Here is a 19,664-nt window from a genome sequence, read left to right on the forward strand (position 1 = left end):
AGCTGAACAGGGCAGGTGGCTGTGTTCCCATAGCTGGGATGTTCCCTGACACTGTTTAAATTGCCAGCCATGGTGGCTGGTCCTTGGAGTGCTAAGAGGTGCTGGACTGACTTTACTGCTGAACCACCCTGCACTACATACAACAACAGGCAAGGACATCTGTCCACTTCATGGAACAGTCAAGGGATGTTCACAGCTGCAGAAAAGTCCCAAAAAATCTACAAGCTCTTGAGATATTTAAATATATAAACATATGGAAAAACCTTTCCAAGCAATGATAAAATCTAAAGGAAAATTGTTGGAAAAGTCAAAACTTCAAAAGTTGATTCCAATTTTGTGCTGCAGGTTTAACCTGTCCTATGTTACACTTGCTTGGTTATTAGCTACATGCCTGGAAAATATCACTGCCTAGTCCGGAGTAAATGCTGGCAGCATGTTCCCTATCACTTCAGCTTTCCAAGAAGAGAACGCTGGTAACATTTTTCAGGTAAAATGTTGATTACTGCTACATCATCCTCAGATTGCATTTCTGCATCTTGGAACAGTCAAGAGGTTTCCAGGAAAGGCTTGCAAACAATTACCACATTCTTGTTCTCCATCAGTCACCCCAGCATAGCAAAACTTGACTTTATTTTTTATGATATCAAATTCAGACCAAAGCGTCCAGTTTTACCTTTGTTAGTCAACTGTACTTCATATTTTATATTTGCTCTTTCCTGGAGGCAGAATTATTCCAGAATAGATGGAACAGGATTAAACTAAATGTAGAACTTTCATCACTTCTGAACGTTGCACATCAGTAACTTGTGCCCTCCTGCATAAATGGATGCATAAACAAATGTCTGCATATACAGAAGATAATCAAGCCCAAGTCTATGAAAACTGTCTCCAGCCAAGATCACAGGGATTTTATAATAAAGCACAAATTGTGAATGCATGTCAGTAGTATCCATCTGGAAGACACTATTTCTGCATGACCACTGCAAATAGTTTTATGGAAGTGAAGAAAGAATGGGCATGTATTATTTACTCTTAGGAGGATCAGCAATGAGTTGCTAAGTATTAGTTACTGTTTTAAAGTTTTGCTACTTTATATCATATTAATAAAATTTATCATTACAAGCACAGTCTCTTATATGCCAAGAGTGCTACAACTCTGCTACTCCCTTTTTACAAGTCAGTTACTTCTTCATTTCACTTATGTCCTTATTTCTAAGAATATTTCAAAGTCTCTGAGGCAAACTGCTTTTTTCCAAGAGCACGAAGATGGATTTGTTCAGTTGTTAGCATTTGTGAAACAGAAGAAGTACACTGACCAAAGCCAGGAAATTCACATGCAAGGCAAGACTCCAATTAACAAACTCCTTGTTGACCTATTCTCAATCCAAGTACCTCATTTGACTGATCTTCCTCTATTGAGAAAAGGTTTGTATCTTGCTTGAGTAACACCACACAGACAGGAAGAAATGCCGAAAGTGGGAAGAGCAATGTTCTTACCTTGGTCTATGAATCAGGAGGAGCTTTCCATATGGACAGTGCTCATCCTCTTTCTTTTTCTGTGCTGTTTTTGTGTGACTGGTACTAACCTCACCTGTAATGATTTCTCTGGAGCTTTACGCTCCCAGTTGAACCCCTCCAAAGGAAACTTCACTGGCTTCAGATTAGGTTCTGTAAACTGCTCCTGTTAAACCTCCAAGCTGAATTTGGAAGACTAAAAGCCTACTGTACAAACTTTTAAGTTACAGATTTGGATTGTTCTGCTATCAATTCATGTCTTTCATATAATCTATCAATTAGTTGCTCAATTAGATTAGGAACTAACTTCCCTACCCCTTTGCTTTCATGCTTTGGACAATTGGCAAAATGTACTTGTAAGAAATCTGTCTTTTCTTTCTCCGCAGGACTGTACATCAGAAAGGCCATTAATCTCCTACTAACAGAGCAGGTTTTCCTGCTCCATTTTCAATATTCTGATGATTTTCACTAGCTTCTTGGTGTTTATACATACAAATTGACAAAGAGTCTTTTTCTCAGAATAATCACCATTATTACCGTTATTTCTGGTTTTTAGATTTTATTTGAATGGTGAAATAACTATTGAAAAATATTTTGGAGCCATCTGCCTCTCATGCGTCTCGAGAAATCAAATATCTCTGCATTGCTCTGAATTATACTGCTACTATTAATATAGTCACAGTATCACCTCAATGCAGGTAAGGAAAAATAATCTCTATGGACTCTGAAGGTGGCTAATGCATCTGGAACAATATATTCAATTAACACGCAACCTACTTACCTGATAACAGCTACAGATACTGTGTTTGGTGAGAAAAGGCAATACTTAATCATTAAGCATCATTTAGAATAGGAACTACTGTTGTAATGCTAGGTTTCCCTGAGAGCTCAGTGGGGCTGCTTAGGGCAGGTCAGCCATTCTGCCCTCCCGGAGTCCTTTTTTGGGTGGCTCTGCACTCTTGCTCTGGCCAGCTATCAGCTCTACAACCCAGTGACGGCAAAGGAGGCAAGAAGAGTCTCTCCATAAGGATTTCAGAGGACCTTTAATGATTACATCTTGTCCTGGCGACCCCCAGAGGCAAAAAGACCTCGTGATGTGGGCGCAGGGGGGTTTTGTCAGCTCGCAGGGGTGGTACATGGGCGGAGTTGGGGTACAGGAACCAATAGGGAGAACCCGAGGGAGGGGCCAGGGCAAGGGGGAACAATATGGGATAGGAAAAGCAATGGGTAAACAGATGACCACAAACTATTTTAAAAATTTGTTTGGTAATAGCAAGAATTCTACTCTCCTCCCAGCTGGTACTCCTTTAAAACAATTAATTTTCAGTCTCTTCTGTTTCAGATCTGAACTATTCTTTCTCCACATTACTCTGTGCTCATCTGAAATCCTGGCTGGGTTCCTACAAGCTGTGTGCAATGATGTTTCAGCAGAGTCCTTAAGCTTTGACAAGCAAGCTGCCTTTCCAGGGGCTAGCCAGTGGTGAAGCAAGTGCATGAAAACAAAGCCTTGTGATCAGGATTCAGAAGATTTGGTTCAATGCTAGGCTAGACTTTGAATCGGACATTAAGAAAGACACTTCCCCTACCTGAGGCGTATCCTGACCTGGTATAAATTGCTGTAAAGTCATAGCATCAGTGGTCCTAAGCTGCTGAGCTACTCTTTTGCCTCTGAATTCCCTCAGGTCAAGTGATGGCTTTTTTTGCATTTACTAGGGCACTGCTTGTTTTCTTTGTCCCCAGGTCCATTTTTTCCTGTGAAGGCTGTAACCTGCTTAAGGGAAGGAATTCCTTTTACTCTGTTTGTACAAGACACAGCACAACACAGAGCTGATCTTTCCTTGGGCTTCTAGGATTTATAATACTGGTTATTCTTTAATTATAATTAAATATTCTAAGCCTTTAAGAAATGAATGGTAGCTTTCCTTTAGTTTGTTTTATTTAGTGGGCTGTAAGAAAACAAGTCTGGAGTCTCAGAAACTGAAGGACAGCAGAGTGTAGGATTTGTATTGTAGATGACTGCATTTTTGTCTGCCACTATGTATTGGCAAGATGTACACCACCAAGGAGTATTAAATAGTTTCAAGAATAACACACTGGATGCTCAAGCACACTTTAAGGCAGACAGTTTCAAAACTCACTTTAGCAAAGGGGGAACCAAGCCACAGCCATGCTAAATGACTTATTCAAAATCATATGCTGGTGGTCTGTCTAATGGAGGCTGTATCCCAGTGCTCTCCATCAAGTCATCAGAGGCTTTAGTGCCACTCAGTAGGAACCAATAACATTACCATGATTTGGACATAAAATATTCAGTATCCTTGCTCACTGGAATGAATGAATTATTTACCCGTGTTTTAGGAGCTCTTGCTGTATTTCCATAAAAGCCCTTTGCTACTGAGCACAGGTGTCGACATTCAGCTACCAGACCCACAGCCTGACCTAAAATCAGGATGAACTCCCTGCGGATGATCAGTAAATTAATGCAAAGAGGTTGAGTTCCATCTAGTGGTTACAAACGCACCAGCAGATTGTTTAGCCTGGAGGAGGCTGACGGGACTTCATCGCAGTCTTCAACATCCTCCCGAGGAGCAGTGGAGGCGCAGGTACTGATCTCTTCACTCCCGTGACAAGACTCAAGGGAACAGCTGGAGCTGTGCCAGGGTAGGGTTTAAGCTGGATATCAGGAAAAGGTTCTTCACCCAGAGTGTGACTAGGCTCTGGAAAAGGCTCCCCAGGGAATGGTCACAGCCCCAAGGCTGCCAGAGCTCCAGGAGCGTTTGGACAATGCTCTCAGGCATGGGGTGGGATTGTTGAGGTGTCTGTGCAGGGCCAGGAGTTAGAATCCGTGATCCTGATGAGCCCCTTCCAACTCAGCATATTGTGTGATTCTGTATCTCTCAAATGGGTTGATTTTATCCCATGCACCTCTCCCAGGGCCCCAGAAGCAGCTGGGCAGCCAAGACATAACATGGTTTTTACTGTGTCATCACCACCTATTTGGTCCTTTGATTTCTGACCAGTCTTTTAGTCTTTGCCTTTCTGGGGCATTGACAGCCACACGTCTTCTGCCTATCAACTCTCTTTAGTTTTGTTCCTACTCTTGGGGCTCCTGGGCCCAGAAGCACCACGGGAGAAGAAGAGCTCCAGCCTGGTACCACAGCTGTGTGAGACGCTCAGCCCTGAAGGTAGGAAAGGAGAACAGGAAGATCCAAGTGCTTTGCACTGACAGCATGACATGTGGTGGGTCTGATTTTAAGCAGAGAACAACACAGCCTTCCCTATTGTTCTTTACAGTTTATTTCTTCATACAGCTTCCATCCTTAATGACTGGAAATTTTGTGGATTTTTTTTTTTTAAATAATCTAAACATTTACTTCGTGTTGGAGTTTTGCTTCATTTTCATTAGCTTCATTTATCCTTCTCTTTAAATTCTTATCATTTACCTCTATTATTAGCTTACTGCACAGGCTCTAAATCACAGTAATCTTTCCCAAAGAGTTGCAAGCAACTCCTGCTGATTTTCAGCATCCCACTACCTCACAGCAAGGAGGATTACTGGAAAGACCAAGGGGCTCAAGAGACTCACCATGCTGTCTTCACTGTACTATTAACTCTTGTGAATTCAGGCTTATGCTAACAACTGGTAAATTTTAGGTAATGCTTGTAAAGACTACCTGGGAGAATGAGCCACTGGTAAAAATGAGTATAGCAGATCATGCTGGGCACTGTAACAAGCATTAAGCATTAGCTGATGTCTGGAAGGCTTTAGTCTGCACAGAACTAGAGTGCTGGAAGGAAGTTGGAATCTTGGTCAATGCAGACAAAAAGAACTTAATAGGCTAACAGGAAGGAAAAGAGGAGAAAGAAGAGCAAGCAGGAAACAAGGTCAGCTGGGCTTGAAAAAGAGCCCTTTTCAAGCAAGCTAGAGAACTTGGAAGCCCAGGAAACTGCAACTAGATAAAAAGACACAAGGCCTGAGGCAACACAGCGCAGATGTGGATGTGGTGCTCGAGGAGGCACTAGGCACTGCTAGCAAGAGTAGCCTCTATAACACAATGCAGAATGTGCTAGACCAGATGGGAACGCATCCTTTCCACACTGTTCTGTTTTCTATGTACTTGTGTTCCTGCGACTGTAGGATTGTGGTCTGAGGTTTCAAGGTGAAATCTTTAATGGAGGGTAGAAGATGATATCACTCCTCCTTCTCCCCTTATAGAATCACTGAATAATTCAGGTTGGAGGGGACCCCTAGAGGTCCGCTCACCCACTCTCCTGTTCAGAGCAGAGCCATCTTCAAGGTTAGATGGATTTTGCTCAGGACCTTGCTTAGTCAAGCTTTGAAAAACTCCAGCAGCCTCTCTGGGCACCACAGTGGTGATAGGTTCCCAAAGAGGCTGCTGGATCTCCATCCGCAGTGGGAAGAGTTTTTACCCCGTATCTAATTGGAAGATCTTATTGTTTGTGTCTGTTGCCTCTTGTCCTTTCCTTGTGCATCTTGAGAGTCTGGATCCTTCTTCTTGTAATCATTTTCTTTGTCCATGCTTTTCATAGTAGAACACACAGTAGGGTCTCACCTTCACCTTCTCTGTTCCAGGCTGGACACACTGAGCTCTTTCAGCCTTTCCTCACATGTCACATGCCAGAGCTTCAAACAGCTTGGTGGTCTCCCACTACTCTTGTGCCAGTATGTTGGTATCCTTCTTATCCTGGGGAGCCCAAAACTGGGCACAGAACTCCAACTGTGGTCTCACCTGGGTCAAGCAGAGAGGAAGGATCACTTCCCTGGGTCTGCTGGCTACATCTTACTAAAACATCCTAGGAAGCCAATGGGCTTTTTTGCCACAAGGCTACACCACTAGCTCATGGGCAACTGGTTGTTCACAAGGAACCCCCTGGTTTTTTTCTGCAGATCTGCTTCCTAGACAGTCAGCCCCAGCCTGTATGATTGCAAGGGATTACTCCCTTCCAGGTGCAGGACTTACATTCACTCATTCAACCTTCACAGGGTTACTGTCAGCCCATTTCTCCACCTTGTCAAGATCCCTGTGAATGGCAAGCCTAATTCTCAGTGTAGCAACTGCTCCTCCCAGTTTCACACAGCTTGATAAGAGTGCACTCCTCATTTAACAAGATGTTAAACACAATGGTAAATGAATTTCCAAGAGTTTGTTCCATAATATTCTAAGAGACTGCAGTTAGAACTCAGGTTATATCCACATGCAGAGTGTTTCAACATCATTTCACTTGAAGTTTTGCATTAAGTTTTCCCCCAGTACCTCTGCTCAGAAGGGTTGAGAAAAACATGACCCAGAGCTGAATATTTCCCTTTTCTTTTCCTACTACTGACAACCATGAGAATGCCACTTGCCTTGAAAAATTTGCTTTTTTGTTTATCAGCACAAGGTCTCCTCTGGCTGACCTATGCTTACCTAGATGATTTGCACTCATAACTATGACAGCAAGGTCCTTTTTGTGTGCTTGTGTCCAGCCTTGGCAAATGACCTGAAGCAGCACACCTGCTAGAACAAAAATATGAGTGCACACAGGGAGTGTATGGATCAAATATATAAATTATCTGGGAGGCAGGTGCCCCAAATTGATTATGTTAAAGGGGAATATGACCATTACCTGTATGAAACAGATTTCAGGGAATTTCAAGGAGCTTCTTGAAACAAAGCAGTAACATGAAAAGAAGTAAAAAAGAAGCATGAAAATTTGTAACAGCTTATTATTATAACAGCTGTAAAAGGCTTCTGTAAAGACATGGTCCCCCACACCCTTCTCTATAAATTTGAGAGAGATGGATTTGATGAGTGGACTCTTAGATGGAAAAAAAAGTGCTTCGATGGTCATACCCAGAGGGTTGTGGTCAATGGCTCAGTGTCCCAATGGATATTAGAGACAAGTGGTGTCCTTCAGGGGTCCATACTGGGATCAGTGTTATTTAAATACCTCCATTAATAACACAGAGGAAGGGATCGAGTGCACCCTCAACAGGTTTGCAGATTGACACCAAGCTGAGGGTGCAGTGACACACCTGAAGGAGAGGCCAATCCAGAGGGACCTGGACAAGCCCCAGAAGTGGCCCATGGGAACCCCATGAGGTTCAACAAGAGCAAGTGCTGGTGCTGCACCTGGGTCCGGACAACCCCCGAGATCAATCCAGGCTGGGGATGAGCAGATGGAGCAGCCCTGGAGCCTCCTTTTCTCCAGGCTGAGCCTGCCCAGCTCCCTCAGCACTCCTGGCACTCTAGACCCTTCCCCAGTTCCATTCCCTTCTCTGGACATGCTCCAGCCCCTCAGTATCCTTGTCATGATGGGACCAGAACTGGACACAGCACCCGAGGTGCCTCAGCAGTGCCCAGCACAGAGGGCAGTCACTGCCCTCGGCCTGCTGGCCACAGTGACGCAGGCCAGGTGCCATTGGCCTCTTGCCCACCTGGGCTCATGTCCAGCCACTATCACCAGCACCCCCAGGTCCTTCCCCACCAGGCACTTTCCAGCCTCGCTGCCCCAGCCTGGAGCTGCCTGGGAGTGTTGTGACCCAAGTGCAGGACATAGCAAAAAGGTGTTTACACACATCCAGTTAAAATACTCGTGCTAGAGAAGTCTTGGATTTTCCTTCTGCATTAATTGAACTGGCACAGCTGCGTGTCCACAGCCCTTGGCATCTCATGTCCTCAAAGGCTACTGCCAAAACTTTCCCTACCTGTCCACACTGAGTACCTCATTTTTACCTCCAAATGTTCATTCTCTGCCCTACAGATTATTTCAAGCTTTACCGCCAAAATTTTCCCTACCTGTCCACTATGGATTGCCTCAGTTTACCTCAATATTTTCGTTCTGTCCCCTACAGATTAACTCAGATTTTATCCCCAAAATGTTAATTCCCCACCCCCCCCAGATTAGCTAGATTTTACCACCAAAAATTCTACTGATTACCTCTGTCTTATTCCCAAAAGGCTCATTCTGTCCCCTGCAGATTACCTCAGGATTTTCCTCAAAAATATTCTATCCCTTCCATGTTACCTCAAGTTCTACCCCCAAAATTTTCCCCACCTGAACCCTGATTAATTCATTTTTACCTCAGAATGTTCATTCTCTGGCTTATAGACCACCCCAGGTTTACTCTCAAAAATTTTGCTACCTGTCCACTACTTACCACCTCATATTTATCTCAAAACGTTCTTTTCTCTTCTCTACACATTAACTCAAATTCAGTTTTACCTGAACATGTTCATTCTCTCCCCTACAGATTACTTCATATTTTATGCTCAAAACTTTCCCTAAGTGCCCATTACTATTACCTCATTTTTACTGCAATATATTCCTTCTCTACCCTGCAGATTAACTCATATTTTACCCCTAAAATATTATTTTTCCCCATACATTACCTAGATTTTACTACCACAAAGCATCCCTGATCACCACTATCTTGTTCCCAAAATGTTCATTCTGTCCCCTACAGACTACCTCAGATTTTGCCTCAAAAATTCCTTGTACATTACACATTACCTCAAGTTTTACCCTAAAAACTTCCCCTCTGTCCACTACTCATTTCCTCAATATTTTCCCTCAAGACTTTCCCTTTCTGTCCATTACTCATCACCTCATTTTTTACCTCAAATTCATCATTCTCTCCCAACAGACTACCTGAAGTTTTACCCCCAATATTTTCTCTACCTGTCCACTACAGATTACATTATTTTATCTTAAAATGGTTATTCTCTCCCACAGAGATTATATCAACTTTTAGCCCTAAAATTTTCCTTCCTATACACTACTGATTATGTCATTTTTACCTCAAAATATCCATTCTCTATCCTGGAGATTATCTCAATTTTACTCCCAAATTTTCCCTAACTGTCCTCTACTGATTACCTCAGTTTACCTCAATATTTTCATTCTCTCCCCAAAAGACTAACTCAGCTTCATTCCTAAAATATTCACTTTATTCCCCTCTGCAGATTATGTAGTTTTTTTGCATTCTCTCCCCTATACACTACCTCAGTTGTTCCCTAAAAACAAGTCCCATACTTGTTCCCTGTAGATTAAGTAAGATTCTAATGCCCAAACCCTTCCATAAACTACCTCAATTTTCCCTGCAAAATGTTCATTCTGTCCCTTACAGATGACCTCAAATTTCTTCTCCAAACTATTCAGTCCCCTACTTTCTCTCAGAAAGGTTCTTTTTTTCTCTCTAAAGTGCCCCAGATTCACCACCCAAGAAAGGCTGATTTTGTTTCATCTATATTAATTCAGCATTTGTCTCAAAAACATCACCCGTGCTCCCCCTCCCAATCCATTTGCTTTCCCCTCAAAAATGTTCATTCTGTCCCCTAGAAAATTACCTTAGATTTTAACCCCAAAACATCCCCTGATTACCTCAGGTTTTACTCCCAAGATGTTCCCTACTGATTACCCCAATTTTACCTCAAAATGTTCTCTCTGTCCCCTACTGATTACCTCAGATATTAAACCCAAGATGTTCATTCTGTCCCCTGTAGGTTACCTCACATTTACCAAAAAAAGTTCATTCCGTGCCTTACCGATTACCTTAGGGTTTACACCTAGATTCTCCCTACCTGTCCCCTACAAATAACCTCACTTTTACCCCAAAAATGTCACCTACTAATTAGATCAGATTATACCCCCAAAATATTCATTATGTGCCCTGCAGTTTACCTAGATTTTAGAACCCCAGATCACCTCTTTTATCCCCCAAAATGTTTATTCTGTCCCTTACAGATTAGCTCATGATTTCTTTCCAAAATAGCCACCATCCCTTACAGATTACCTCAACTTTTATCTTCAAAATTTTCCCTACCTGTCCAATACAAATTACCTCAATTTTACCCCCAAAATGTCTTCTACTAAGAACCTCATTTTTACCTTAATTCTTTCCCCTAGGGATTACTTCAAATTTTATCACCCAAATCCTCCCCACTTCTGCACTACTGATTACTTTGTTTTCATCTCAATATCTTCATTCTCTACAATACAGCCTTTATCTCCCGAATTTTTCCTACCTGCCTCCTACAGATTACCTCAATTTTACCCTGATGACACTCAGCAACTGCTCTGCTCCTCGCCTAGCTCACCACAAATAGCTATTTCTATTTCCTTCATATAGATAATAATTTCTCACATTTTCAAGCCCTTAATTATAGCTTCATTTATATATTAAAAAGTTGTATTTGTATTTTCAAGCCCTATGGATCTATTAAGAAGTTCTTATATTCTTAAGCCCTGTATATAATATGGCAGGTACGGGGGTTTATTTCGAAATCAATTTTTATATAAATTATTATTACCTGTCGATATACACATATAAATGAGAACATTAACAGGATTTAGCATTTTACACACCCTCCCTATGAATTTTCAGGCATTTTTGGGCTGTAACCACCTGGGCTACCACACTGCCGTAAAGCACTCTACCACCTCATGGCGCCACACTGCCGTAAAGCACAGCCACCGTCCCGCCGTGCCCACCACACTGCCGTAAAGCATAGCCACCGCCCCGCCGTGCCCGCCACACTGCCGTAAAGCACAGCCACCGCCCCGCCGTGCCCGCCACACTGCCGTAAAGCACAGCCACCGCCCCGCCGTGCCCGCCACACTGCCGTAAAGGAGGGCCGCCGTGTCGCTGCTCCCGTCCGGAGCCCGGCGCCCTCCCTCCTGCCGTGATTCCAAAGCGCCTCGAGTGGACTCTGTGCACCTGGATAGAGTCCTCAGGAAAAGCGAATTGCGCATTTCACGTAAAACAGAGCTGCCTCCGGTCCCCTTCTGTCCAGCCCAATTCCTGCCACAGTTCTTGCCTCTTTTGATCTAGTCCTTGTTTCCCAACTCCGCCTTCCCGAGGCTTCTCTAAACTGCCTCCGTTACTCACGGGGACTCACCTGGGACAGGAGAGCCTGGATGTGCCCCTGAGTTCGGATGCTGAGTTGCCACCCCAGTTTTAATCACACTTTGCATTCCCTCGGGATTCCTGCGGCACAGATCCGTTTTTCTTTGCATCCCAATTACCTCTTAAAGCAAAAAAAAAAAAAAAAAAAATCTCCCTAAGAGACATTATCCTATTTTTCCTGCCTCCTACAAAATAACACAGACTGTAAAACCGTGTCGTATTCCCCATTTCCTGGCCATTTTCCTCGTCATTAATTCCTAATGAGGCCACCAGGCATTGCTGGATCGTGCCAAATATCCCCCAATTCTCCAAGACTGTCACCAACTGTGCAAACACAATACTGGGGGGGAATCCGTGGCAATGTAGCCGAGACATCACCCCAGACCTGGCAGCGTGGTCCCAGGGGGTCCCAGTTCCCATTTTAGGGGGCACAGAAGGGGGTTCCAGAGGAGATTTGGAGATTCCTGACGCGTGTCCCCTCAGCGTAACAGGCAGGTACGAGCCACGCCCCCGTCTCTGTGGATTTTGATTACTTTATAACGAGGAGTCATTGAAAAGCACTGGGGAGAAAGACACGGGGAACACCCTCTAGGAGCGCGTCCTACAGTGCTCATAGGGGACCCAGGGCTGCCCCATAGAGACGAGACATTCCCTTAGCCCCCCCCCTCCCCCCTTCCTCCCCTCCAAGACCCCCACGGCCTCAGGGGAGGAGTCAGGCAACCCTGTAGGGCCCAGGACCCTCCACCCCATAGCCTCAAACCAAAGAACCCCTTCAAAATGACGCGCATCAGCCCCAAAAATATGGGTACTCGCCCCCTCCCCCCCGTAATAAGGAGACCCCACCAAACTACTAGGAATCCTCCAAAATTATGAGGGACTCCCCCAAAATGATGGGGAATCCCCCGCAAATGACAGGGCAACTTCCCAGCACTATGGGATTCCCCCCCGAAAAATTACTGCGCCACCCCAAAAATTATTTTAAACCCGCCAAAAATTATGAGAGAACCTCCGAATTTATGGAAACCACTGCCCAAAATGCCAGGGCACCCCAAAACTCACCAGCCCGTTGCAGTTTCCCCATCGATCGTCCGCATGTGCTGGATCCTGTCGGGGGGACTTTAGGGGTGAAATGGGGGAGGCTTTGGGGTGACCCCCCAATCTGTAATAATTAAGGGGGGGTGGGGGGATCCCTAAATGAACCCACCCGGGCGTGGCGGAGGCAGCAGCAGTACCGAGATCCGTCAGCGGGTGGCAGACGGGACGCAGACCCCATCCATATCCCAGCCGTGTCCTAAGAGTGAGCGGAGAGAAAAGTCGGGATCTAGAGAGCAATTAGTTACCAGACACAGAAAGCTGGCCACAGAGGCACTGGGAGCAGAGAGGGATGGCGATGGTGTGGAACAGCGGTGGGTGCAGGAGGAAGAGGGCAGAATGAACCTCTAGGGATAGGCAGCTGGACAAACAGATGCAAAAAGGGGAAAAATAGCAGCAGGGTACAGAGCAGAGGGGAAGGATTAAAAAGTGGGCACAGCAAGATGGATGGAGAGAGATGAAAAAAGGAAAAAGCAACGGGCTTTGCAGCAGGAAGGGAGGAATTAAAACACGGGGGTGGGAAGAAATAAGATGCAGGGAGTGCATGGGATTCAAAGCAAGCAACAGGGAAATGGAAAAGGAGAGGCAGAGAAGGAACCAGCATCACACTGTCCACAGGGCTGAGAAGGAAGAAACTGAACCACAGGGAGCAGGACAAAGAGAGTCAGAGAAATTAAAAATACTGATGGGCTACAAGACAGAGAGGAAGGAATGAAGAAACAGGGAGCTGGAGCTGGAGCCAGGCAGAGAGAGATGGAGAAATTAAAAACAGCCAGGGGCAACAGGGTGCAGAGAGAGGAGAAGGGAAAAACAGGAATATGGAGCTGAACACGGAGATGGCAAAACAATATGACAGCAATGGGCTAACAGAGGGAGAGTAAGAAATTAAAAGATAGGATAAAGACCTGACACAGGATCACCTGCACAGGAAGCACAGCAGGGAGAGAGGAATTAAAACAGGGACAGAGAGCCCAAAGTGGGCAGGAGAAAGAAAGATGGACCTCAGGGAAAGAAAGGAGGAATTAAAGATTGTGGTCCAGCCCAGACTGAAAGAGAAAGAAGTAATTGATAAATAGGGACTGGGAACCAGAAAAAGGAGAGACAGAGAAAGAACACAGTAGGCCACAGGACAGAGAGGGAGGATTTCAAAATGAAGGGCAGGGAGCAGAGCAAAGAGAGAGAGACAGAAATAGACTCACTCCGTGCTACAGAGCCAAGCAGAAAAACCTTGAACAGGGACAATCTGCCGGACAGAGAGACACAGAGATAGGAGAAACACTAACAGGCTCCAGGACAGAGAGGGAAGAACTCCAAAATACTGCCTGGGAGCCAGAGACAGAGAGACAGCAAAGGAAGAAGCAGCCAGGGATTATAGGGCAAATACAGGGACAGGGAACCGCTCAGAGAAAGATGGAGAAAGGAGATACAAGGGAGTCAAAATTTAAAAATTGCAGTGCTGTGGGAAAGAGGGAGGAGGGGGGCAGTGGAGGGGCAGGGAGTGTCCTGGGAAAGGGCCCAGAGGACTCATCACAGCTCTCCTTCTTGGCGCTGTTGGGAGAATTTGCCATTCCAGGTGTATCTTTCTCCTTCTCTTCTCCCTTCCTCTCCTGTAATTCCAGCTGCTGGGCTGTCCTCCACCTAAGAGAACAGGTGTCTCAGATCTCTTATCTCTTATTTATTTATTTATTATCTTATAAGATAAGATCTCTTATCTTATTATAAGATCTCTTATAAGGTGAGGCTTCCCAGGCACATGACCCCCACTCCCACACTGCAGCAGTCTCACGCTGTGGTCACACAGAGGGACCCACAAGGCACAGTCACATTCCAGCTGCCAGGACAGACTGTCACACAGAGCTAGCCAGGACATTCCCGGTCTCATAGCTGACCTCCCCGTGGTTTAGCCCCTAGAGACAAACAGGTCCCATCACATCCTGAGCGGGTCCCTGGAGATGCACTTGCCCCCAGCTCCCAAGCCTTCACCTTTACACCAGCTGGTCCATCACATACACATCTACACTCACTCCAGTCACTGACTATCCCCTTATTTTCCCACACTTGTTCCTTCTCTAAATTTCTCATAATAATTTCACCATTTCTTGTACAATCCCAACTGGCTTTTTCTCCTTTGGATCGTGCTCCTTTTCCTTCTCTCTGGACAGGCATGTCCCTGCCCAGCCAGCCCCACAGCCCAATCTGCTCCAGGAAGGGATGTGAGCAGAGTTGATTTACCAAAATATGAATATCGATCTAATATCGGTATCCAACTGAGACGGACACAAACTATCTAACAGTTTAGAGTTAGAAAGCGTATGTTTTATTTGGCACCAGGCACTGCGTGGGATAGCTCCCTAAGATGCAGGGCCCTGATCCAAGCAAACACGACACTTTTTATTTCCAAATATTATGAATATCCAAAATACAAATGCATATTCATAACATTAATACCTCCCATTCTCCACTTCATATAGAAATGAGCTTAAATGTCATTAAGAATGCATAGTGTGTGTCCTGAATTGAGTCGGTGGTCTTGAATTGGGTCAGTGGTCCTAAAAAAGATGAAGTAACTCATCTTCCTCATTTTGACCTTTTTGCCTTTCTGAGCTTTAACAATCCTAATTACTTTAGTGACCTCTAAGTTTCTTCTTTCATGACTTTTGGACAAGTTCCCACAAAGGGAGGAGATTGGTGATTGTCCTTGCTCTCTACAACAACTTATCAATGTTTCTACTGCTCGTTCTAAGCACAGCTAAGCAAACATGCAGATGACAGATCATCAGTTATTTGGCAATCAGTTACTAACACCTTAAAACCCATTTCAGGTCCAGCTCTCCTAACTATTTTAATTAACTCTCACTGGGCCCAAGTTCTTCCTATTCCAACTAATCTCAACACAGCTAGCCTATAACTAAAATCTTTATGTTTCTTCTAAATCTATGTTTCAGAGACACAGTTAAAATTTACAGTGAACACTGTGTCTTCTTCCAGTCCCTGTGCTGGGGATGAGACAGTCTGAACTGACTGCAGTTACTGGGTTTGTGTGGGGCAGGCATGTCAGGTGAGAAGAGAGCTCCCACCTCTGTTACAATCCGGTATTAAACACAGAAGAGCAAAGAAAATTAAGTCTCTGTGTATAAAATGGAAAGAACTTTGAAGGTTCAAAATATACCCAAAAACGAGACTAAAACCTGCTCTGTTGCAGGGTCTGGGGAACCGCTTTGGGGGGGCCTTTGATGGGCCACGACACCCCTTTCTGCTATGGATAAGCTTTTTCCCCTCGGTGAAGGGGTCCCACAACTGGGCTCCTCTGCACAGTGGAGGATGGGTGGTCACTTCGTCTCTGACCAGAGGCTTTTCCAACACACACCCAAGGTCTCTCTCCCTCCACCCTTTGGTGCGAGCCTGGCAGCTGATAGCCTTGGGGCTGTGGTCTCCACCCTGAAGGTGCTAAGCTTGATCCCTCTGAATGTATTCTTCTCCCCCAGACCAGACCTGAGTCATTTTATCGTATCTCCATCAGCCAGCGGTGTGTAGGGCCTCACTCCGAAGGCCTGTTCAGGGTATGGTGGTATTCTCTGCAGCTTTTGTAATACAGTTTTAAAAGTCCTTCTTGAAAATGTTTAAGTTATAAACTATAACATTTAAATGTCTGACACACCTCCCACCAGCTGAACTGTTATCACATAGTTTAACAGTTTCCACAGAACAAAGAAGCCTCAAAATTATCTGGAAAGCCTCAGGCAAGTTGTAAACGCAGCCATTAGCTAAGTAAGCAAATAGTACTGAACTGGTGGAAGGCTGTGTAAGAAATGGAGGGGGGAACAAGAAAACAGTGGTCCCAGGATGTTCTGCAAAATGCTATTTGAAACAGTCTAAGGAATCCAAGGCAAGAAAAGTAGCTGGACGTGGGGCAGAGAATACCTGTAAAGTGAGCCAAAGCTGAGACCTGAAAGGCATCTCAAGAAGTTGGGTGACAACAAGAGAAACTGAACAGGTCACAAGCCAGGGGAAAAAAAAAAAAAAAAAGGAAAGCCGGTTTGACAGCTTTATTCCCAGGGTGTTTCGCACACTTTAGCCATCCCCGGAGGGACAGAACTGCTGATGTGGTCAGACACAAGGAAGCTCAGCTGCACCAACTATTTAGAGCAGGAATAGCCTCCACGTCACATAGAGCAGGGCAGCTCCACAGAATCCAGTGTAACCACGCCCTGCACACTTCGACTGCAGATACATCAAACAAGGCAACATTTTTTTCAAAATCCATCTGCACCTAGTCAAGTTGCAGAAGTTGCATTTAGGTATGCATTCATTTCACTCACTTCCCCAGCTTTCATTCACATTCATTCAATTTATCCAACTCTGTTCACACTGTCAAAACCGCTTACTCACAGCCCCCGAGGGGTGCTGGTTTTGCCAGGATCCATGTTGCATGTAACAAAAGGGATGGGCACCAACCATCACACTCTTTCAGTAAATCTTGTGTTATTTTCCACTGGCAGTGGAAAACTGCTTTGGAAGGGTCTTGAAAGCTCGTGGGACCCAGCACTGACTGTGGCATCCTTGTGCTTAACAGTCTGGCTACTTCTGCCTCCGTGCACGTCATGGAACTTCTTTGCTCATTTTCTGTTTCCTCGTTCTATGGTCTGCTCCCAGTTAAACAAACAGGAAATAAATGGTATTTGTGACATGCTGTATCTTCCTGCCATGTCCAGCATGTCAGATGGTAGGATTTTCTGCTGACAAGTTGTCTATGCTACGGAATGCAGAACTTCTGGTTTGAGAAAAACAATTCATTTCTCAGATTGTTTCATGCCTCAAGCTGTGGTTTTGGTTACTAACACAGGCCATTCTTTTAACCTTTGCTCTGCTGTTCCTTTTGGTGCTTGCACACAGCCACTTCCATTCATACTTTGTTCATACCAATCAATATTTCAGTTTCAAGTCTCTGAAAGCTGATTTTGCTTACTACAGAGTCAGCTGAATACCAGAGTCAGGGCAAACAAGGAAATACTACAGCTGCAAGTGGAGGACACCAGAGAGAAAGATTTACAGGGTAGCAAGAGGTTACAGCAATCCAGCCACAGTGGTTTTTAACTTGAAGCAAAGGGCTTGATACTTAAGGCTGGAATCACTATGAAAATAACAATAATTTGGGACTCCTTGATACGGTTATCCCTTTTGCCTCACCCAGTTGTGTTGTTTGACATAAATTGGTTCTGTTTAAAGTTGCTAAGGAAGTCAATGATTTGGGCATTACCAACAAACAGGATAAATCCAGCAATGTTTCTTTGTTTGCTTTTACTCAGGCCTGATCCAAAATCCTTCCTGATTGTATTTAAGTGGACAATAGAACATGCTTGCATTTGTAGCTTCTTTCTGCTTGTGGTGCTTCACTTTACTTTCCTGCTCCATACTGTTAACACTGTTTCAATAAAGTATTCAGCAAAGCTCCTGGTAGTAATTCAGATTTCTGGGTGGATTAATGCAGAAATGTATGTTTTAACTGGAACTGGTTGAAAAAACAAAAGACAAATAAATATAAGCAAATTACTGTACAGTTTGCCTTAGTTTTTATTATTATCTACTGTTTAAAGTTGGCAATATATTGCTGACTCAATGTTTGAATTATTTGCTACCTTATCAGTCAGTCCTGAAACGACCCTGAGTATGGATCTGAGTTTTATTATCCTTGATGATCTGTTGACAACCTGAGAATGCAAATATCCACACCTAGAGCATAAACCAACCCAGAACTGTCAATTTACTTCTCTAAAGCTGTGACGTGGCAAACTCCTCCTTCTACCTCTCCTTTTCTAATGCTTTTTAAAAATCATTTCATTGGTTCGATTATCTTAGCAAGGGGACAGATATGGGGAAATATGCCCAAAGAAAAGATTCTTACATAGCCTCCAACAACGAAGAAAGAGCTTACCACAGGCAGTACCACCTGGGCCTTACTTCTGGGGGTGGTTCTCTCTGTGGCCTGAACAGTGACTGTGACTTTGTCGTTTCACATGCCTTTTAAATCAGGCATCAGCAACAGGCAACACAGGCCATTCACTTTATCTTCAAGGTTAATTTCCTGATCCAGAGGGAGCAGTTGATACTGTCCCTGAAACTTGCATTGCCAAAGGGTTTCAGTATACCTCACCCGTCTTTCGATTCACTATTTGCTGTGCTTCTTCCCCTTCCCACAGACCCTCCCCAGCCCTACTTCAGCACTAACAGGAACCTGGCACTGCTGCTTCTGTCGTGGTTTAACCCCAGCCAGCAGCCCAGCCCAGGCAGCCACTCACTCACTCCCCTACAGCGGGACTGGGGAGAGAAATCAGAAGGGTAAAAGCTAGAAAACTCCTGGATTGAGATAAAGAAAGTGTAACAGGGAAAGCAAAACCTGCACACGCAAGCAAAGCAAATGAAGGAATTAATTTCCTGCTTCCCAAGGGCAGGCAGGTGTTCATGTCCACGAGAGCAGGGCCCCATCACATGTCGCTGCGTCTTGGGAAGACAAACGCTGTAACATCAAATGTCCCAGCCTTCCTCCTTCCCCCTCCCCTCTCTGTTCCTCCCTAGTATACTGAACATGATGCCTTATGTATGGAAAATCCCCTTGGGTCACTTGGGGTCACCTCTCCCGACTGTCCCTCCTCACAGCTTCCCACACACCCCAAGCCCCCTCCCCAGTGTGGCAGTACAAGGAATAGAAAAGGCCTTGGCTCTGTGCAAGCACTGCTCAGCAATAATGAAAACATCTCTATTATCATCCCTGTGTCCAGGACAGCCTCATAGCAAACAAAACACAGCCTCATAGCAGCCACTTGAAGAAAATGAACCCTACTCCAGCCAAAACAAGCACAGCTTCACAGCCCTGCCAGGATACTGCTGCAAACAGCACTGATCAGCAGCTCACTGCCACTTGGGAAGAAAGAAAATTAATGGCATCACCACATAAATACTTGAGTTACTTGTGTATGCTATGTGTTTTATCCTGCATTATATGCTTAATGCCCTGTACTAGATTCATGTTGGTGTAGAGAAAGCAAAAGTTGCAAGGTGAGGAAATGTGGCTGCCTCATCCCTGGAAGTGTTCCACGCCAGGTTGGATGGGGCATGGAGCAACCTGGTCTAGTGGAAGGAGACTGCCCAG

This window comes from Corvus cornix, chromosome 1A (genome assembly GCF_000738735.6).
Source record: "Corvus cornix cornix isolate S_Up_H32 chromosome 1A, ASM73873v5, whole genome shotgun sequence".
NCBI lineage: Eukaryota > Metazoa > Chordata > Aves > Passeriformes > Corvidae > Corvus > Corvus cornix.